Below are 23768 nucleotides of genomic sequence, written 5' to 3'. Positions count from 1 at the left end.
GAGATGGAAAATGCTGAAAATTGTTATAGCATGTAAGAGTTTGGCCCCAGTGGGCCAAATGAATGAAGTTCAAGAAAAGAGAGAAGATGATCGATGTCTACACAGGAGAAAAGCCTCTTCTTTCCCCTGTGTTGCTGTAATTCTTTGAAAATTCAATCTTGTCTACACGAGAATTCACGTCAAAACAGTTCATACGGACTTGAACATACTCCATGCGAGGTTTTCAAGTATAAATTTTAATTTCATGAAAGCTGATCTATCAGTTTCTAAATGCCTCTGGAGTAAAATAATCCTTTCTTAATAACTGAATGAGAAATTCACTCTTTTCTCCACTGAGAAAATTATTAGAGAAATTAGAGACATTATGGGTTGCATTCAAATGAGCTCCTTCAAGCCTACATGTTTTCTTCCGTCTGGACAAAACAAAGTTATGATACACTTCACTCCCATTCTACCTGCCCTTAAGGCAAAATAAAAAGGAAAAATGTCAAATCCTGATCTTCCTAAATGTGAGAAGTAAAAAAAAAAAATTATGGAAGTTTCATCTGCTTCTTAAACAAAACCCAAAGTCTCTCTCATTTACAAATGACCTCTAAAAATAATGTCTACTTTGCACATACACAGGAACATTCACAGACATTTCTCAAAAAAATCCGGATAATAAAATTGATTCATTTTCACCTCTTATAAATAATAGATAAAATAAGACCACTAGACCTCTTTATTAGTAGCTAGTCCACTTTATTACATCTCCAGTTCTGGAAGGAAGTGATATCACACATAGTCATTTCTTCAGACTGGTTATTTTCTGAAAGAAATAGAAACATTTTAATTTTTTGTGAGTTTCAGTCAGTTACAGTTCAAATCTATAAGAAAGAAAAAAAAAAAAACAAGTATAAAAAATACACATGAAGTTGCTTAATAATGTAGTTAATTGATCCTACTGCTCCACTTCACCAATCCAATAAGTCATTAAAATAAACCCCAAATTCTAAATTGTGTTTGACAAGAGGCATAGATTTTTAAGGATCTACAAGAAAATCAGAACAGAAAATGGATAAGTATCTCCATCTCTAGCACTATGTATAAAGATTCTCATATATATATATATATATATACACACAAAAAAAAACCTCATCAGAAAACATATCTGAAATATATGTCTATGTAGAATAGTCTGGTATTAGCAAAATAGACCATGTTCTCAAATATGTCAAGCTTGTTTTAAGAAATACAGCCTTCCAAATTACAAGAAAGACTTCTTTTGACCTCTGCAAAGTCCATGGAGAGCAAACCTCCAGCTGCCACATAATGAACAAAACAAGATCACAATGATAAACTGACATTAGCAGCTGCATAGCGTGTATGGATAAACAACTATTTAATAAAACAAATCCCTTTATTGTTATAAATGACAGAACATGTATTTCATGCTGATATGAGCTGGTGAAAAAAGTGTATTATTACCATTTGTTTCAGCCATATGTTCTCATTCACAGTATTGCTTACAGAACTAAAAAATATTTATCTTATGGATTAGAATGCGGGTTTCTAGAAAATTCCACAGCTTTACATGATGCTAATGAGAGAAAATCATAACACCAAATATCAGAGCCTCTTTACTAAAACTTTACTCAACCCTAGAACTAAATTTTTTTTTACTGTTTACCTAAAGTTTTCTGATTGCAGTAATACATTTCTCACTTTTGAAAAGGGGTCAGAGAGAGAGACAGACAGTAAAAGGACAGCACACAAAGAAAGAAAATAATAAAAAGAAAAGGAATTGGCTGAATTCTTTCTCTCTCACATAGCTTTTTACTGTTTTCATTTTCCCTAGCCTCACAATTAACCTGTGTGGGGAATAGCAGAGCCCTGTTCTGAAGCCTACAGGGTCATGTAAGAAGTGGCATCTGATTTTTATCCTTTTCTAGGAACTGACCACTCACTTCACAGAGATTTTAAGGTTATTACTAAATTACAGTCATCTGAAGAGCTGAAAAGAAATAGCAAACTTGTTAGAAACTTTGTAATACTTTGGATAGGTGAAGAAGTTCATTGCTGTCTTCCAAAATATTTTTCTTATTAGATGTAAGGAGAGAAAGAAATTTATCAAGAGGATATCTGCTGGAAAAGAAAAAAAAAAAAAAAAAAGGGAAAAAAATTCAGCCAACAAATGCAACCAACTTTGAACTAACAACCCATAAGAGTGAAAATTTTCATTCTACTAGACATTCAAGAATCATTCTAGGATGTGACAAGACAATTCCTACAATAATTTGGCGTTCAACATTTAAATTCAAGCAATTGTTCCAAAGTTGACAAATCACCTTCATCCCTTCCTTCCCTCTCCCAAAAGAAAATATACGGAAACAAAATTAAGCCTTACATTTTCCAATTTATTACCACTTCCAAAACTTGATCAGCAAATACCAGGTACATAGTCTGTAAATCCTAGAGATCAAAGAGCTTCTCTTTTCTGATAGAAATACATAAAGAAACTGTCCACAAATTAAAAGAGAGAATAAGAAGAAAGAAAATAAAACCAACTACGTCTATTAGAAATAATTCCTTTGAAATTTGAAGTCCAGATTCGTACCAAGGCATTTCTAAATTATCAGAGGTGGTCTTCATGTTCTAGAGTGTTCTCTACATTTTTCTGCAGATTTACTGTCTGCAGATTTATACCCTTTGAAGTTCTGAAGTTCTGCACCTGCAGCTGCAATAGTGAAGGAATTAGGAGACTGACAGGAAAATCTTCTTCTAAAGCCTGTGAATTTAGTGAAAGTAGCTATGGAGTGAAGCACTGTATGGAGTACAGTTATTATGCAAACTCTGAGTCTGAAGGAACTCCAATTGTTTTCCCAGTCTATATCAAATCAATGTTTATGAAAATACTAAAAAGATTTATTAAACTTTAAAAACTAAATTTAATAAAATTGCAGTTGTTAAAATTATCAGCTTTCTTGGTTCATTATATAAAATGACATTATGATGACTTGTTGTTCACCTAGTCTTCTACCAGTGTTAAAATGCTGAACTGATAATACTGATGGAATCATTTACATCCCTCTCTGATTTAAGTCCTTCATCCTTTCATGGAATAACCATCAACTAGAGTAAATATCCATGTGCAATATGCACATACTTTTTTCAGTGCTATAATATATTTAAAATCTAAGATTATAAAAATGTTCATGAAAAAGGTCTAAATATACAAACTAAAATAAATAATGTTTTGCAATCAACTAATGCAGGGTTTTGAAAAGTTGCTCCTCAGTTACTATTTTCTTATTATATTCTACAGAGTTTCAAACTTTGGAGTGAATTCTAGGAGGCTGGGGAGAAAACATAGATAGGTAATTGTAAAATGGAGGTTAGAAATTTATTTTCTGAGTTGAAATTTTCATTCAATCACAGATATTCAGTAATTAGGAATTCAGGAAACATGAACAAATGCTGCAATGTAAGGATTATGAGAGCTGGTAGCTCTGTCAGATCATCAAGATTTGTTATTTAATTTGTTACAGATGCAGAGTGTTCACTACATATCTTAAATCCTATCCTGAAGGCTGTTGCCACCATATGAAGTGTCAGGAGCAGCTGTCACCTCTCTCTGCTAGGTGACAGCTGGTCCCTCCTTAGGGCCCTACTCGGAAACAAGCCAGTTGAGAAAGTACTCAGCAGTATGAAATAAAAATAAAAATTATATAAAAAAAAAACCTGTGGAAAACCACTAAAAATCATGAACAAACTTAATTCCTATAAAGCTCTGCTAGTCTCAGCAGAGACTAGCACTGTCTGTCTTACATTGGATTAAATTTTAATAACTTTTTAACAGTAATTTTTGGAGTTAATTTCTTCTTCAAATAAATACATGTTACATAATTTTAAGGATTTAATAGATATGACAGTTTGCACACTTGCAGTGTCAGTATGTAGAAGAATGGATAGGGTGAAGAGTGTATTTTTTTTTCTTATTACATAAAGAATCAGCTGCCAGCTAAAGTCAAAAAGCCCCCAGCATAGTGCCATATGCCATATACTGTATATGCAACATATGTGTCCATCCATTGCACAGGAAATATCAACATCACGCAAAAGTTGTAAAATAAATGCATAACATTAAAAATTAGATCCTTATATACATTATAAATATGTATAGTAATACTGTATATAAGTATATACAGTACTTCCTTGCAATGACTGTACCAAACAGTAAAAGTAAGCAAGTTTTCAGCTATTATGTTGCAACTAATTTTTTCTTCAAACATGGGCGTTATAAACAGAAAGATCAACTAGCGGGAAGGAAAGAAGGGAGGAACACAGAAAGCAATTTGATCAAAATATCTAAATGCAAAGTACCACCCATTAGGAGGCTGTGACATGCTAAGAGCTTTGTCCTGCAAAAACAATACTAACTGTACATCAATAAAACTGTCTGCATGAATACTCACAGCTGGGTGATAAAAAGGGAAGACGAGAGGAGCTGGAGAGCAGCTCAGCCTTTCTTCAGTTGTTTATGAACCTCATGCTGCAGCTGGGGGCCACTGATCTGATACGTCCCGTACCGGTGCGGGATGTCAGGCTGCTCTCCCTGCCAGGAGCACTGCACCCCAAACTGCTGGCTTTGCTATCACGCTCATGAGCTTCACTGACCCCATTTCTGTGTCTCCCTCCCTCCCCACAGAGCTCAGTATTTGGGGGATGGAAGATATGATCACAATCTTTGCACAAGGTAGTTAATAAATGAATATGTAGTTCAACCTCATGGTTTTTCACATGTGGTATTCTGGGTCTTTCACAATATGACAGGCATCACAACATCGCAGCTTTTCTCCAGGTTTTTCCAGAAAGGCAAAACAACTAATCAAATAATTTTTGAGGAATCTTACCAAGGACAGCACTAGCTAGAATGAAAGTAAAAGCTTCACCTAAGAATCTTTGCAGGCATATTAATTCAAGATTGTTTTCTTTACTAAATAGAAAATATTTTCACTTCACTTAGTAACACAGAACCTTCTCATAGTCTTACACATGCTTTGTCCTCTACCAGAGTGCATAGATGACCCCCATTTTAAAGCACTCAGTATATTTCTTTGCTCAATACACAGCATGTGTACACCTTTACAGATATTTAGGTGTGCCCTGTCTAACCAGGAGACAGAAAACTGGTTGCACTACACCAATCAAAAGACAAAGGCTTTGCCTTTTGGGTTCAGCCATGAGGAATACTGCAAAAAGGAACCGGGAAGAGTTAAACAGAGAGAAAATGGTGCACCACTTACAAAAGCAGAGGAATATGATCAGTTAAAAAGACTGTGCATGCATGTACAACTATGCACATTGGACAGGAGGGTCAAATCTAGACACAGGAAGTAAAGAACCAAAACTTGCAAGAGTTTCCCTTCACTCCTGTCAAGGGAATCAGATTTTCTGGAGTTCCAGTCTGTATCTGTACTGGCCTGGAAACCCATTTTCAGGCACTGGGCATCCTTTTTGAAATCTAGCTATGTCAGTGCAGGAAATTAGGGTCTTCCACTCTTCTCTCTGAGTCTTCACCTCAGGCAGCATACCCTTTTTCAACCAGTGGTAAGGATGTTCATCTAGTATGCCTTATCCTTTGTATCAGTTAAAATAAGTGGTGGATTCAGGGCACATGCAGTACTTAGTAAATTTAAAGTTGCAGAGTAGATTTCATCTGAAGTGGATTAAATAGTTGTTATGCAAGGAATTTGGATCACAGCTTTAAGAAAATGGTACTATTTAGTATGAATGCAGTGATGAATATATTTTCCTTTTTCACAATAAAACAACAAGAAAAGGGGGATGTGAACATATTGTTTTGTAATTCCACCAGGAATAAGAGTAATTTAAAAATCTTTACAGTAAAATTGTTTAAATTACAGCAGCAGGAATTAAAAATCAATATTAAAAATCCAAATTAAAGCAAACAACATGTACAAAAAAAAGAGAAGAAAACAATAAACCATAATCTCCTTGAGAGTATTGTTTCCAGAATTTAAGTGGGCACAAGTTGCAAAAGCAGGCTTCATGATTCTACAGTGACATAAGAAGTAAAGGTTGGAAAGAGAACAGTCTTAATCTAATCATAAGCAGCTACAGAAATGCTGTGTCCCAGCTGTGATCTCTGGAGAACCGTATTAACATAGGGGTGTTGCAAAATGTATGTGTCCCAAATAGTTGCAACCCATGGAGACCAGCTTTAGATAATGAGCAAAAAGAAGGTTAGCAATAGCTGAATACAAGCAGAAAGTAGCAGAGCTCTACATGTTATCTATCCCCATACCACCTATAAAACTTGAAGTGCATTGAGCATAACATTTAACTTTGGCTGAACTTGATAAACAACTTGAACAGGGTAAGAAATGCATTAGTAACCCCTCCTGCTTTCTCTGCTAACCCACTAATAATTCAAACATATTTAGGCAGCTTCAACTACAAGACATTCCTAGTATATCCTTAACCATTCTGGTGCTAAATACTACATCTCAGCTCCACAAACGGTATTTATGCACACAAATCCTGCTGAGTATCTAACTGTCTAGATGCTTGTGTCAACTTTTGGAAAATATTTTCTTTTTAGAAGAGGCTTTTGCACAAAAGAGGAACTGAGTGTAATACCATGGTAAAATCACAGAAATGTCCCTGTAGTTTGCTTTTTGGTTAAGACACATATAAATATATATTTTAAAAACATATATGTAAATTATACATATATATATATATATATATATATATATATGTACATATAAAGGCTGATTAATCTTAGACTTTAGCTCTTCACTCCATCTACCATTTTCTCTGATCCTTCACATCTGCATATTTTACCATGGGGAAGTTCGTTATCTTCTTCTTGAAAAAGAAAGAAAGTTGTGACCTTTACAGCGAATGAGTGGAACATGGAAGGCAGCAGAGCCCTATGCAGAACTCTGTCTCAGATGTAAGGAGATTTATGCATTGCTGAAGTGCTTTCCCAGGAGATAGAGCAATGCAGGTATGCCTCTGAATTTTCAATTCAGATTTGTTAATAAATGTCTTGTTCATATTACTCTGACTTGCTATTATTCTGACTAATATATGCCAAGCCCATTCACAAAAACACTGTTAGTGTCTGGGATGAAAGAATAGACAGTAAAAGACAAGCACAGGATAGTTGCTTCTAACCCACTTTTTCAAGTATTTCTAACTTTTAATACTTCTGGTTCTTTCTCATCAGGCAGATGAGATTAAGCAGCTTTAAGATACTTTGCTTGTCTTTGTTCTATACAGTGGAAAAGGAGATAAGAGCAGATAGAAAGTCATTTCACTTGGTGCCAGGTGGCCTCTGCACTAGCTTCAAGCAGGCAATGTGCAGCTAAAATTCATGCCCAAACTCTATTTGTAACAACTGATTAAAGTGAGTGACCTTGATTTTTTCCCCCAAACAAAAGCTGCAAGGGCAGTCTTATCTGTCTTCCCCATCAGTAAAGTGGCACATTTTTTTTCCCCTAGACCTAAGCTCTCAGTAAGGATGTGAAAATTATTGTAACTTGTAGACACTTCAAAAAATACCCAACAGATCTACCTTGGCCGGAAGTCCAAGATGCATTTTTAGTAAACTGAAAAAATGTGAAATTATTTTTAAAACTAGTTACCTTATTTGCATAATTCTTTAAAATATTAATGAAGTTTGGTCTCACAAAGTAAGAGCAGCTTCTTTCATAGTTGCAGTAGTTCCTGGAATACAGGTGTACATAAATTCAGTGACACAGTGGCATGATGTTTTAGGTTGGTAGTAGATTTTTTTTCATGGTGTCACTGAGAAGAAAAGAGTTTACAAAGCAAAATAAGGAGCCCATTTTAACCCCCGACTAGAGCCTTTATGCCAGAAATCTCATACCAGATCAAACTCTCTTGCAGCATTAGAAATGCTTGTCTAAGTGTTTTCTTGCCATTATTTCTCATTGTTGCATACTTCTGCACTTGTGTAAGGAGACCTTAGTGACAGCTGAAACACAAAAAGCTGTAAATTGCAATAAATACATATGTTTAAGTTTTCCAGTGGGAAGAAAAGCTCCAACAAGTGAGGTAAACTTTAGTGATAAACAAAAAACCCTTAAAATACAGCAATTCTAAGATATAAAAAAAATAATATTTTAAGAAAATTATTCTTATAAGAAAATCATGTTAGATTTTTAAAATACATTGCAATATGCTTCTGTTCACAACACAAGCTCCTAGGTCCTAAGTCATGACTGTTAGAAGAGATTTCTTCAGCATAAACTGAATTTAATGGTTTAATTTGTTTTGATCTAGCAAAAAGACAAGACTTTAAATCCTTGAGAGGTAAAATCAGTCTTATGAAATTGTTCATTAAACATTGTCATTTTGGTTTTTTTCTCAGAATTCCTTACAGACCACCATAATATTTTTCTATTTCTTAATATCTAAAAGTGTTTATCAGTTGTTACCCATGAAAAATGGGTGAAATGATCCATTCTCACTTAAAAATTTTAAAGTGAAAGGATACCCTTCCCCAGTACAAGCCATTTCTTTTCCCCCACTGCTTTTATGTGTTATTCTAGATGGGTAATTTCTTTTTTCTAAGCCCAGTTTTCCATAAAGGAACACACACTGCAGGATATTATGCACACACTGTATACAAATATGTTATGGAAATGTTATGTATTACAAATACCCAACACTTGGCTTTCTTTCTCAGAAAAAAAACCTTTTAAGAAGGTTCAGTTGCATAATTAGCAATAATTAATGAATACAAGTGGTGTTCACAGTTAACAAAAGTCACTTTTTTGCAAGTTTATTTCTATAATTCAAGATTTTCTTCTACAAACTAAACTTAGCCAGCTGTAATTACTAAAACATTCAAGCTTGACTACAGATTGGACAACTTGTGAGTCATGGTGATGACAGTAACAGTGAAACAGAAGGCTGAACTGGTGGTTCAAGGACTGGGCAAGGTTGTAGGATACGAACATTCTGTTCTTTTTCTGCCCCAAACTTCTGTAGTCTTTGGCATGTCATTCTAGCATTTTATACAAGTGACCCCAGTTGTGAAATGTAATTTAGCCTTTGGAGATAAATTCACATGCATTATGATAGAGATGTGACTTTCACAAGAAACCAAAATTAAAAAGGAGTACCTGGACCAAAAGGAGTTATTTTTCAGACCATCTGTAAGGACAAAAGCCATATAATTTTTGGATCCCAGTCACATTATTAGACCCATGTGAATAAAACCCTTATCTTTTATAGAGTTCTATAGAGTTCTACTGTCATCTCATTTTGTTACTTATCTTCAGAGTAGCTGCCTACAAGCTTGGGACTCCATTTGTGCTTTTCCAGACTGAGAATCAGGATCATCAATGTACTTTTCTTTTTCTTACAATACAGTGTGAATAAACAACTAAGACATGGACTAAACTACATTAATTGAGAAAATAACTTTTGGCAGTGTTACAAGACTATCGCAGAAGGCCCACCAAGAAAACTATTAAAAGCAAGTCAGAACAAAAAAATACAATGCTGGTGATAAAAAGAAGATAGTAGTGGTGAAAAACTTCACCTCAGATAGGAGGATGAGGTCAACTGTAGTGCTGTAAGATGAATGCAGAAATACCAGTGAATTGGACAGAATAACAGAGAAACCCAGACAGTTATTATCTGTGCTCTGGCTCACTGGTGAGATCCAAACTCTGCAGTGGCCATTCTCCCAAAAAGAACTTTTTTCTGAAATGGCAGTCCTTTTTTGTCTACATGAAATCTGGAAGCAAAGATGGGAAAAATCATGATGTAAAAATAAGTCAATTTTAGTGAATAAAGGTGCATACACACACACACACACACAGAGAGAGCCCTGTATTTTATGTAGGTGTAATTACTGTGTTTGCATCTTGTTCTAACATCTGCTGAAATGAAACACCTAGGGGACACACACACACACACACACACACACACACACACACACACACACACACACACACACACACACACACACACACACACACACACAGAGCCCTGTATTTTATGTAAGTGTAATTACTGTGTTTTCATCTTGTTCTAACATCTGCTGAAATGAAACACCTAGGGGAAGGACAGCAATTGTTTTCATTGCTTAGTTTTTGTTATATCTTTCTGCATCCATATCTCAAGCTGGAGTACACAAATCAGACTGAATAGATACTTAAACTCTTAAATAATGTCTCTTATTCTCTGTTATCTTAAAATTCTTAAATTTCTTGGCAAAATTATCAGGATGTTAGCAAGAGGAGTTCTTGTTTGTGTCTTGTACTTGTGTTTATGGTGAAAATAGCAGCCTTTAAGTGCAGTGAAGCAGGACAACAAATAGGATTCCCATATGCCTAAGCATATCAGGCCTTGCACAGTCAATTCTTTCAACACGTTGTGTAATTTGTACATTTCACATTCAAATCTCAGTGTTGCTCATTAAATGCTGGGTCTTACATGAATTACTGGGTTTAGAATGTTCTTACAGTTGATTTAAAATTCAACTTTTTAGTGTCTCAGTAACAAAAGTATTATAACCAGTAGGATGTGATAATGCCAGAACAGGGTTTCCTTCCACCCAACTATTAGAAATCAAGTGTTATATTGTATTTATCTCCATCTTCAGTTTCTGTTCTTTTTATGCACCCGTGTAGTTCTTCCTAGATATAAACATGGATTCAGATTTTATTGTAAAGAGTTTACAAACAAGTACAATAAATAGCTCAAGAAGTAGAAATACTTCCCTGTTGAAAATATGAAAATACTTCCTCAGAAGCATTGAGGAAAAGAAATCCAAAAATTGCAAATCTGGAAAAACACAGACATCTATTCTGAATTTTCTCAAAAGCCAATATTTTCTCTTACATTTGCCTAGATTTTAATCGGTATCAGAACAGAGGGATCTGAAATAATATTAACTGTACTACTGACTTGAAATTATGTTTACTTCTGGAAAGCTAAAAATTTTTAAATAGTATGTTTGTATCTAGGAAAAAATAGTGAATTTTCTTGAACTAACTTCTAGGTTGTTCACTGGTCATTCTAATTTCACCGGTCATTCAAAATTCACTGGTCATTCTAATTTTTTTGGATTTACTTGAGAGAGGTTATGTAGTACCTCAAAGTTAATAGTGTAAGAAAATTTTCTTTCATCTTCAAAAAAAGTAACTCATGGACTCCAAAATGTTTTGCTTTATTATTGAAAGATTTATTTATGTCACAGTGCACATCATAACTGTGAAGCCAAACAGCTGGAAGCCAGGCAAGTGTATATGTTACACTCCCTACACTATTACTACCACTTCTGTTAATAATGTGCACTCTTTAACTAAATCCTTCTTGTCAGAGTGATATTTCTTTAGTTTTTGACACAATGTGATTAATGTTCTGCCACCAAAAAAAAAAAAAATTCCAAATGCTGAGGGTTTGGGAGATAGTGGCTAAAGAGTAATTTTTCAAAAAGTATTGATCCAGGTTATCTGCAGATCCAGGTTATCTACAAGATAAATTTTGAACACAGTAAATAGTTGATCTTTTTTATCATTTTATCTTAGAAAAGCCTCATGGGTAATTTGCATTAATAATAGAATAACACAATGTATGTTTAAAAATAGCCCTGCAGAATACCCCAGGAAATAAATTGTATAAAATGTTTTTCTTTAATTTTCTAATTACATCATTGTAGGCAGGTTGAGGATGAGCATATACATTGTTTCAACTAGTTGTATAGTAAACAACTGATACTACTTTTAGGTGGAGAAAACAGTAACGAATCCCTATTAAAGAGTCAGATGTTTACATTGAATCTGGATACTTACCTAGAAAGCAAAAACTTGTAGAAAGTGAGCCAGTATAATGTACCTCTAGTCTGTAAGGACTTCTCACTTCTGGATGGGGTAAAAGGTGCTGATCTGTTTATTGGGGAAATTTAGTTAAGACAAGGGTGCAAGGAAATGGAAAGAGATATCCTCAGATGACTGACCTGCTTCTAATTTTGGATGCCTTGTTCAGTTACTGTCAACATTAAGAAAGTAACATTTCAATGAAAAATTATTCATCCTAGGTTACATATTCACAGAATCACAAGGTTGGAAGAGACCTTAAAGATCATCGAGTCCAACCCATGCCCTAACACCTCAACTAAACCATGGCACCGAGTGCCACATACAGTCTTTTTTTAAACACATCCAGGGATGGTGGCTCCACCACCTCCTCATGCACACCATTCCAGAACTTTATCACCCTTTCAATAAAACTTTTCCCTATTATCCAACCTATATTTCTCTTGGTGCAACTTGAGACTGTGTCCTCTGGTTCTGTCAGCTGCTGTCTGGAGAAAGAGACCAACCCCCACCTGACTACAACCACCCTTCAGAGAGTTGTAGAGAGCAATAAGGTCACCTCTGAGTCTCCTTTTCCCCAGGCCAAACACCCCCAGCTCCCTCAGTCCCTCCTCACAGGCCTTGTGTTCCAAGCCCCTCACCAGCCTCGTTGCCTCCTCCGGACGTGCTCAAGTGTCTCAGGGTCCTTCCCAAAGTGAGGGGCCAGAACTGGACACAGCACTCAAGGTGTGACCTCACCAGTGCCGAGTACAGGGGAAGGATGACCTCCCTGGCCCTGCTGACCACGCTATTCCTGATCCAGGCCAGGATGCCCTCGGCCTTCTTGGCCACCAGGGCTCACTGCTGGCTCATATTGAGCCAGCTGTCACCAGCACCCCCAGGTCCCTTTCTGCCTGGGCACTGTCCAGCCACGCTGTCCCCAGCCTGTAACACTCCAGGGGGTTATTGTGGCCAAATGCAGGATGCAGCACTTGGACTTATTAAACATCATCTTATTGGACTCTTGTCCATCCATCCAGCCATTCCAGGTCTCTCTGCAGAGCCCTCCTACCTTCCAACAGATTGACACATGCTCCCAGCTTAGTGTCATCTGCAGATTTACCATGAAAGACTCAAAACCTTCATCCATGTCATCAATAAAGATAATGAACAGAACTGGCCCCAGCACAGAGCCCTGAGGGACAGCACTGGTGACTGGCCCCAGCTGGATGCAGCACCACTCTGGGCCTGGCCATCCAGCCAGTTCCTAACCCAGCACAGAGTGCTCCTGTCCAAGCTGTGGGCTGCCACCTTTTCCAAGAGTGTGCTATGGTATTTTGAGGTTTGGTGGGTTTTTTTCAATTATATAAATATTTATTTATATACAATATACTATAATATATTATAATATATTGTGATATATTATCCTATATTAAAATATATTATAATATTATATGTAATGTATGTATTATATACATTATATGTTTTTATATATTTGTATATAATAATATATATATTATATAGGTTTATATGTTTTATATCTGCCTCTAATATAAATATAAAATTTTAAATAGTGATTTCTTATTCCTCTAATCCTACTGATTCAATGCTATTAAAAGTGCAGCAATAAAAAGGAAGAGGACTGGAGATGTTTCCAGTTCCTTAATCCTTTTATTTCAATTCAGCTTGCATTATTTGCAGGTTTTATATATGTTCGTTTCAATGTGTGCTACTAAATTTTACAGCCTTGTCAGTCAGTGTCAGCCTTTTTTTTCTTAAAGAGCAATTCCTGACCTACTGACCTAAATCTCCAGCCACAGCATGTTTGCTTGAAAGCTGCTAGTCTGGTATGAACACAGCTCATTAGAAGACTACCTTGCTTTCTTCATGCTTTCTTCCTCACTTCATCAGTAACAGAATAACACAGCACTGTTCATTAAATAAATGCAAAGAAATAGTTGAACTGATTGTATTGTGATCTAAGGCTTACACTATTTTACATGGTTCACATCCAGGAAAATTACAAGATAAATTTTGAACACAGTAAATACAAAAAATTGCAGCTGTTTTCATATTGTCTGGCTACACCTGTCTGGCAGAGGAACCCAATTAATAGCCATAGAGAGAAAGTTGAGCTAGAAAGTACATGTGACTTCAAATTCCAGATACCAAGATCAAAGTAGAAGTCCACTTTAGACAATTGTCCTTACAGGAGTAGTTTAGGTTATAACCTGGTATAGGTTTAATTTTTTTAAAAATTGGAAAAAAAGTTTACTATTTTCAGTACCTAAGGATGCTGCAAATATTATTTTCAGATTCTGTGGCAACAGGTTTTATTTCTCTTTTGAATTTCAGTCTTGCTGTGTTTGCAATTCCTTATCTTTGAAGAGGGGATTATGTCTCTGCTTAAGTATTTCTGCATAAGAATAGGAGCTGAACAGTATTCATATGTTGAGTCATAATTTATTTAACAAGTTTGAACTAGTTTGTAAGCTCCCACATTCTCAGTGCAGTTCAGTTACAGCATTTGCCTATGTATTTTCACCTCACTACATGATCAAGGGTGTTGTAGGGAAGATCTGTGTATGGGATTGATATGGTTATATTAAAAAAATGCTTAATTCAACATTGACAACTTCACCACATGAGGTCAAGAAGTGCTGACATAATATCCCCACAGGGTTTTTGGAAATAATTAAGGTGAAGACAAGAGAATGGAAACAGTATGTAAGACAGATAGACTGAACAAAAAGAATGGGACTATTTTGTAGAAATTATTTCCAGGGTTCAAAAAATTACTGCACATCTAACTAAAATTCAATTGTTCTCATCCATGGTCTTTAGAGCATTTCTGCTTCTCACCAAAAGTTACACAGAATATTTTTGTTTTCTGTTTTATAATATTTTAAATCAAAAACATATGAATGAGGTTTATGCAATAACATATGGAAGTCATTAAAGTTTGTTTCATTCTCAGCTAAGTACTCAGTTCTGTACTCCTTAAGTAAGAAAAACTCTTACTGAAGTCACTGTGAGTTTTTCTTGCATAAAAGAAAAAAAAAATGAGTAATAAATGTAATGATCTGTAGGCTACTAAAATTGCTCAGTGACCCCTATGTCAGTCCCTTTTAATAATGTATACTTTTGTGCAGGATATAAATTCTCACTATACAGTGAGTGATTGTTTTCTATTCAACAAGGGACCAATTTGGTTTCCACAAAATCAAATGCAAAACTCCAACCGACCTCTACAGGAAGAAGGATTAAGACTTTTACATAGTTTCTTTATAAGAAATCTTCTGTTTCAACAGACTGCCACCTTCTCTGTTAACTACAGGTATGTGTGGGCTGTTGTATCAGTGTCAGTCACACATTTCTTGACAAAGAGAGTGCAGAAAACCTTATCTGAATATTGCAAGCTAAAAATTGCAAAAATCAGACACACTCAAACCTCTGTATGTTGTCTAAAGAAATACTCCTATTAGCCACTTAAAGAGATGATTAAACAAAAAAAAAAATCAGATTGTTTGTTTTTCAACTAACAAATGCTTTGAAATACTGCTTGTCTTGATCTCAGCTCAAGCTCATGGCAGCCAAAAGCAAAGGAAACCTCTCACAGCAGTAAATGAATTCAGAAATACTTTTGCCGTTGTGAAGTAAAATGTATAGATAAGAAATTTCATTAGTACTCCAAAATAAAGATAGAAATATTGTTGTGTGAAGTCTCAGAATTCAATTCTGTTCACATTCCTTGTTATTCTCACTTTTTATATTTGTGTATTATTCTTCCATAAATTGTTCACATTGGTCATTTCTTCAAGCTGTAACATCTTTGTCACTGAAAAAGATGAAAACTGAAGAAAAGATGAAAAATGAAGATGGGAAATAATTTTCAGTGAAAATATATTAAACATATAATTTATAAACATTAAATATAACATATAAAATTGCCTGACCTTTATGTAATCCCTGATCTGTTGAATAAGTGTGTGTATATATCTCTGATATAACACTATGTTTCTGAAAATATATGTTTATAGGACAAATTCATATAGACTTATATAGTCTCCATAGTAATTGGAGTAAAATCTGTTCTTAGAAATTCAAAAGGGGAATTCAGATAACACTGCAGTACAATGATTACTTGTTCCAATGTTTTTCTTGGAACTGGCTGATTATTCAAATCTCTGTACATTCATTATCAGCTCTCTTGTTCCCCAGAAATTCATTGCAGGTTTTGATATAAAGCAAAAGAGAGAAAAGAAATGAGATGGGGAGGAGAGGAGAGGAGAGGAGAGGAGAGGAGAGGAGAGACTGCCTTCTAGGTGTCTTTTATAATGTCTAACAGGAATTCAATCTGGTGTCATACTGCATATCACTCACACTGTAAGTGTTGCCAAAAGCAAGCTTATAAAAATTATTTCTCTAGAACTTAATATATAATCTGGCTGGCAATGAAAGAAAACTGTTGAGGTTGGTGCAAAGTTTTATTCTATGTGGAAAGGTAATGAATAATCACCAAAGCTGAAATGTGTTTTGACTTAATAGAATGCGATTTTGTAGGTTGCTTCATAATATGTTGATTTGATTCTTAGTAAGATAAGTGTGAAATGTCAGAATTTCATGGACAATAGAATTTTCTGTATTCACTGGTACAGATGTACTCCACAAATTAGAGGAATTCCAATACACCTTTCCTTTGAAATTTTCTTTTACTGTATTCCTCATCATTGTTTCTCTCACATGTCATTCAGTACAGTATTCTTTGACTTGTACTTGTTTTATGAGAATCAGATTTCATCCAGACAATATTTTGAAGAGTTCTGAGAACTGGAATGGATTGTCTTCTCTTCTTTGCACCCTCAAATAACTCTCAACTGTAAAAAGGCAAGGCTATCAAAGTGTCAAAATTCTTTAGTATCCTAAAATAAGATTTTAACATAATTCTATGCTGTTGTGATTACATATTTACTTAGATGTGGATTACACAAAAATCACTGGACGGGAAAAGGCCAACTCAAACAATTTTCCAGCAACCTTTCCAAGTTAAATCAAAGGAAATGTTCAGGCAACAAAGAGTTCTTTACTTTAGCAACCAATGCTTAACTACCTTAGGGACTACTGACTTAGATTCCTGTTTCCTGGTAGGTTTCTCATAGATGTTGGAAAGATGTTTCTGGAAGGTCAGGAGGATAACCATTAATTTGTATGTAGCTTTTTCACATGAAATGTCTGTTACTCCTATTCTCTTTCTACTTCAATTAAAGGTTTGGTTGTGTTTTAGGAACATTACTAATTAGAAACTTAGTTACCAATTAACTTACTAATTGTCAGCAGCATCTAAACATCTTATCTGCAACTAAAAGTGACAGGAGAAAAATCTGTCTTTTCTGACACTGTCATTTCAAAACTCATAGAGATAACATTTCCTTAATTTCATTTTACTACATGGTGAAAAACAGAAGAGGGTATCCTGTCTCAGTGGATAGAACAGGCAACCTGAGCTGATTGAAGTGGTGCCAGAATTTTACCCATGAGGTTCAATCAAAAGGACAAGGATTGCTCCATGTATGCACTCCTTACAACATTTCTTAAGAAAATGCTATTTCCCAAAGTTTATTTTTGTTTTACTGAAGACTTTCTAATACACTGGAATATTAAGCTATGCTGAAAGTAAATAGAAGGTACAAAAATTATGATTTTTATGCCACTAAATGATTACCTCACATTTAAAACTGCTTCATGAAAAGTAGGCAAGAGTAAACATTGAAAGAGAAGGTCTGGAGGTATCAGAGTGGACGTCCTGTTGTAGCTTAGGAAAAGAAGCAAAATTACTTCTTAAAACATGATGAAGTTTATCACATCATTCATTCTCTTGTACCTCTACAACTGTTGCAGATGAACCTTATTACCCCATCATGGAAAGAAAATTAAGTCCCATGGTTTTTTTCAGGTGTAGCTGAAGAATCCCTATGTAATGCAACTAAAAGTCAAAACACCTCAGAGGGAGGTGGCCCTTTGCTTCAGCCCATAGCTATCTTTGCATTTATTTACATATATATGGATAAGAATATACACTCATCCATATTATATATATTTATCTATGTGTATATCTTTATACATATATATGTATATATATGCATATACGTACACAGACACACAGTCCCTGAAGTCCTAAGAACCTAAATTGCTCCTTTTAATATTCTGGCACTTTTTCCCACACTTCAAGGACAAAGCACATAATTGTGGTTTGTTCTCCTAGAAACTAGAGTGCTGAGATCAGGTTTCCCATTGCCCACTTAAGAAGAGGATTAAGACAATTTAGTACCCAGAAGTGTATAACTATCATTGTATCCTTTGCTTCATGTCTCTTTCTTCAACTTTTTCAATTAGGTTGTTCAGTGTTATTCATCAGATTTCTTTTTCCCAGAAAAAGGATCACAGTCATAGTGGTGCTAGCTTGTACTACAAACATGAGAAAAATCCTTCTTCTCACAATTAAAGAATTTTTATTGAGCTTTATAGATTAAAAATTATAACAGCTAAAGACAGCATGTCATATATACTAGCAAGGACACAAGATGAATATTTGAAGATGCAATCAGAGAAAGTCATTATATTTTATGACACATTCTGTTGAATTACTGTGGACAGGTGTCACAGGAATACACATATATATATTATATACACAGGACTGCAGATAATTTGTCTATTGGGATGCATGACACACTCATGAAGGGATGGATTATTCAATAGATAAATCTTGTTTCCAGTTCTCATAGAGTGAGCTGAGTTTATTTGTCCAACTCAACTAGAGATGTGTCAGTGTGGTAGCTTATCCCAGGACAAGTCAGTTCTATGTGACACACAGAAGTAAAGAACTGACAGAAACTTTCTTTGGCTTTCATTAAATACAAAAATATGTTTAAAACCATTCTTTAGCATCCTGAACATAAGCATCTGTGCTGTAGCAAAGAACCTACATAGATTATGGCAGACAGTTTATGAGACATATGTTTTAAATTGCTTTCAATTCTTACTGTAAGTGACTGGAATTATTCTGTATGAATTAAATATAATGTAATACAGATGTTGGATGTGTTAAAATTTAGGGACAGCAGTTTCTGGACACACTCTGCCGATGAACCTAATTCACACTCAAGAGTTTCTACTGCTTTTCAAAAGTAATGGCATCAAATGTAACATAGCTAACCATCAAGAGATAATTTAATGTGTAACTGGTCAACATTTTACACCTGATCAGTCCTTTATGAAAAGTTTAGGCTTAAAATTAGGATACAGTTTAGGCTTAACATTCTTCTTTGTCAATAACACTGATATAAATATGTTGTCCATCAGAATTTTTTGTTTGTTGACTTAATCAGTTCAACATTTTCTTTACCTATAATTAATACAAGCTACTATACTTATTTCTGAGCCTTAGATTCACTGAATATTTCCTCTACTGCATTGCAGTGCACCCTTCCTTTCTGTCAAGCCTTATTATGGGCCTTATCTGGGAGGCATTATCTACCAGGTACCTGCAAAATTGAGCAATAATCCTCCATTAAATCTCTATAAATGAAGAAAGGCAGTAAAACAAGCTGAAAAAAATATTTACACTCCTATATTTAATAGGAAGTAAATTAGGAAATGTATGCTTCTATAATGAACTGGAAGCTCCTGATGCTATTTCTGGGACTAGCATTCTGAAAATTTAATTTTTCAGCTTTGCTTAGCATAAAACCATAGTACTATGAAAAGAAATTCACGTTTTACCCCAGTTCTAGGTTTAGGCAAGCCAGCAAGAATGCATATTTTACTAAGTCTTAAATAGTAATCACACAGTAAAAATTCTCTAAGCCTAAAGAAATCCACTTCTTCATATTATGTCTAACATTTAAAGAATCAAAGACAAAGTTTATTAAATTCCCTCCATTAAACTAACCTCCAGAAAGGCAAAAAGCCCAATTATGAACTTAATTTCCACTCACCTTAGCCCTGTGTCACATCAACTTATTGTTAATTTGGAGTTTGTTTGCTTTGTCATAGGAATATTCATTCACAGTTTTCTGCCCTACTGAGTGATCCTATTAAAGATAATCCCATTTATTTAATCTCTTTTCTGAACAACTATTTTATCTTTGCCATGGTCCTGGAAGTCTTAGCCTAGCAGGGCTTGCAGTGTAGGTCAGAGCTTTCCATGTGTGCTACTGCTAGGAAAAATGAGATTAGCTGTTCTTTCCTCTTTTCCTCTGTTCTTTCCTGAGGGAGCCCATTGGTAGGAAATAAAAATTTTCCTGGGCATAGAAGGAAAGAGTATTTTATTTTCATAGATCTAGTTACCTTTGCCCTCATTTTGACATTGTCATGAGAAAAAACTAAACCATGAAGCATTTTAAATTAGTCTAATAATTGAAAAGTACAAGATCAGTGCTGCATTTGCCAATTCAAAAATTACATCGTCAGAGGAAAAGATCATCTGCTCTCAAGGTCATATCTTGTTAAAATCTCAGATCCGCTTAAATTTGTGGATATATGTTCAACAGTCTAAAGGTACATCCCAACATTGATAAATACTGGCAAAAGAAACCATTAGAATTCCTACAAATTATTCTGTGAAATCCTACACCCTTGTACTGTAGTAGAGAAAATTTCTGAAATAATTGATGTCTGCTGGCAAGTGCAGCCAGATGCCTCCCCACCACGAAGCAGGAAGTCTGTGTTCCTGATGGTGGGAGTTCTTGGTAGGTTATTACAGTACCCCGGCCTGCTGGCTCTCTCCTTTTCTGGGAGCTGTGATCTATGAGCTGCGAAACTAATAGTCTTGCTATTCATTGTGTTTCCCCCAAAGCTGTGAAAAATTAATGGGCCGTACAACAAAATTCACATGTTCTCCACCTAAGATTCTGGTCCTTGTAAATAAATCTTGGCTGCATGGTTGACTTTGCGCCTCCCTGAGCTCTCATGGTATCAGCGGGTCTCTGCATGAGTCCAACACAGCAAGTGCATGAACAGGACTGAGCCTGAAGCAGCCTGTCTCTAACTTAAGTCTAACTGTGACACCATAAGAAGTCCACATACTCAGAAAGATGTTTGCAAGTGTAACTCTTGGGCCAAAGCCTTTTTTTGAACTAATACTTATGTTCCTTAGGCTGAAACAAATATTTCTGAAAGACTGTGATTATCTTCCAAAATAAAGGCTTTTAGGTAGTATTTTAGTTTGCTTTGAGATTTTTATGGCACAAAGTAATGAACATAAATCATTCCCATATATTTTTTACATTCAAGGAACTTTAGAAGCTGGAGACTCTAGAAGTAATCTAACTCTAGAATTCTTCTAGCCTAGAGACTATCTAGTGTCTTAATTATTTTTAAATATCTATAGATAAAAAATAAAGAATCAAATACACAAAATAAAGGGGAAATACAACTGACAGAGAGACTACATTTTCAGAGATACCACTATCCATTTGTCTGAATTCTCCTGTAATTAATAAGCTGTTATTTTTGTATCTATTGTAAAGGCATTGCAAGACTGAGTTTCAGGACATGAACTCAGACATTCTAATAGGAGATAGCAACATCACAGACACTATGTATCAGTGAAGAATGCATCACAATAATATTTTTCATATCGATTCAATGGATTGAGCATTCAAATCTCTAAAAGCAATTCAATAAAGCATGTTATATACCTTAATACTTCTAGTGTCATAATTCAATATACCAGGCCAAAGAGCTTTCAGCAAAAAAAGGAAACAAGCAGGAAAGGTGCTACAGGGATTTAACATGTGTTTCATAATGAGCGAAGGGTACCATAAACTGGCCAAAGATATACAGAAATAATTCCTTTGAAGTCATTGAAGTGTGTCCATTTTGCATTGGGATTTGCTTTAATCCCAAACTCATAGCTACTTTGACTCTTTAACAAGTAGAGCACTTTAACAAGTATGGTCACTCTGAAATGAGACAATAGCTCAAATGATTTTTGCTTTGGTATGGGATGCCATTATTAGAACAGAATAGCTCTTACACATCCTTATTTAATTACAGCAAAACAGATTAAATAATCCATTTATGATTAATTAGAAAATTAAATACTGTGCTGTATTTATCATTAAAGTATCTTCAGCTGCCACATGAAAGTAATAAGGTAGTGCCATACAAGTCAAGCATTTCTGATATCTTAATTAACAAATAATTTGTTAATACAAAATCTGACATTACAATATTTTCACCTCTCAAATACCACTAATTAATTATTTTAAAGGAAATTAATTTTTTTCTGCATTTCAGTTAATATTCTAGGGTAATTACCCAATAATGATTCTGTTACTGAAAGCTGAATCTTTTAAATCTGTACTGACATTTACAGGTAAGGCAAAAAAAGAACATAAAAAGAAATTTTACATAGAAAAAAAATTTTACATAGATTGGAGGCTAAATTTTTTTCTCAGCACAGGGCTTTGTCATAGAAATATTTATGACAGCTTTAGAGTTATGTTTACTATCTCCTATAAAGAAAATATCAGAAACTGTTTCTTTAATAGTCCTTTCTTCTAGTTTTAATAATATTTATTTAGCTTTCCCTACATAAACAACTTCATCTCTTACGAGATCCAGAAACTACGATAACATCTCCTGCATAGACAAATTTTGAAGTTTTAAAATTAATCACATAAGAAGTTGATCATTCCCTGTGACCTAATTGTGTTTTGCCAAGATTTTTCTGGTGGGACCACTCTGATTAATTATGAAGTTTTAAATTTTGAAGTTTTAAAATTAATCACATAAGAAGTTGATCATTCCCTGTGACCTAATTGTGTTTTGCCAAGATTTTTCTGGTGGGACCACTCTGATTAATTATCTACTTCTGTTCACCAGTTCTGCCAGACCTTCTTCCTGGCTAAAAGCAAAATTTATAGCAATAGAAAAAATATATACACAGTTCGGAACACTAGTTTCTGGGATTTTTCTACATGTCAAATTTGACCAGCTGTGCTTTCTGCACACATCTGGGGGGAAGACACAGAGCACAGGAACTTCCAAGGTGTTGATCTCATCTGAAAAGCAGAAGACTAAAGAATGTTGGGACTCTGCAGGGAGCTTAAGATCAAAAGTGCTTCACCTCTGTGTTGATGTGAAGATCCCATTTCTGTTCTGGGTCAGGTAAAATAAATCAAATTTCTGCTTGTATACACAGTATTATTTAAATCAAGAGTGTTGTCCCAGGCTCCTCTTTCAAGAGACTAAATGTTTAAGCCTTCAACTTTGCATCACCTGTAATCAAACGTGCCTGTTACTTCAGTGCAGTGGTCACTTTGAGGGGGCCCAAGGGCCATGTTGCAATTGCCTTTCTCTCATTCAGACTGTTATATTTCAGTAAATTGAACTCCTCAGGCAGTGTGGAGCAAGCAGGTGTGTGTCCTCCAGGGCTGCATTGGAAACTAAATGTTTTTATAGTAGCACTTTTAAGACTGATACCACTGAATTCCCTTCTAGGTAGTTCAAAGACAAGGACTGGCAATTTTATTACCTTTGGAAAACCTCATTTCTGCAAGCAAGAAAGGAACTTTATAAGGCCAATTATTCTCTGAGTTTTAGCATTTTTGGCTATATTTATCTATAAATAGATTTTTTTAAATGGTTGTTGACATTATGTCTTTTACAATCTCAAGTTACTTAATGATACTATTTCCATTTTATCTGTCTTTTTCTTAATATTTATGCATGTTGTCTTTAATACAAGCTGAATAGAATGTGTCTGTCTGTAAAACTATATATGTTAAAGCTAATCCCATAGAAAAAGCAAAGCATTATGCTGTATTCCTGTGTTTCAAATAATTTAATTAAAGGAGTTACATTCACCTAACACTTCCTGACATAACTGATACATAAACAATGTTCAGTGTTTCCTAA

The 23768-nt window shown here is 34.9% G+C and overlaps 1 long non-coding RNA gene across 1 annotated transcript in view; it reads right to left on the bottom strand.

Annotated features, from left to right (window-relative positions):
- Positions 1-734: 734 nt before the first annotated feature.
- Positions 735-23768, bottom strand: part of LOC120509508 — a 42268-nt gene continuing 19234 nt past the window's right edge. The window contains exons 3-4 of the long non-coding RNA XR_005629284.1: positions 7656-7737; positions 735-808 (exon numbers count right to left, since the gene is read on the bottom strand). This is a non-coding gene — a long non-coding RNA (uncharacterized LOC120509508). The remainder of the gene's footprint in view (positions 809-7655; positions 7738-23768) is intronic.

Source organism: Passer montanus, unplaced genomic scaffold (genome assembly GCF_014805655.1).
Source record: "Passer montanus isolate IOZ18808 unplaced genomic scaffold, ASM1480565v1 scaffold52, whole genome shotgun sequence".
In the NCBI taxonomy this organism is placed as follows: Eukaryota; Metazoa; Chordata; class Aves; order Passeriformes; family Passeridae; genus Passer; species Passer montanus.
This window is presented reverse-complemented; position numbering and strand designations above follow the sequence as displayed.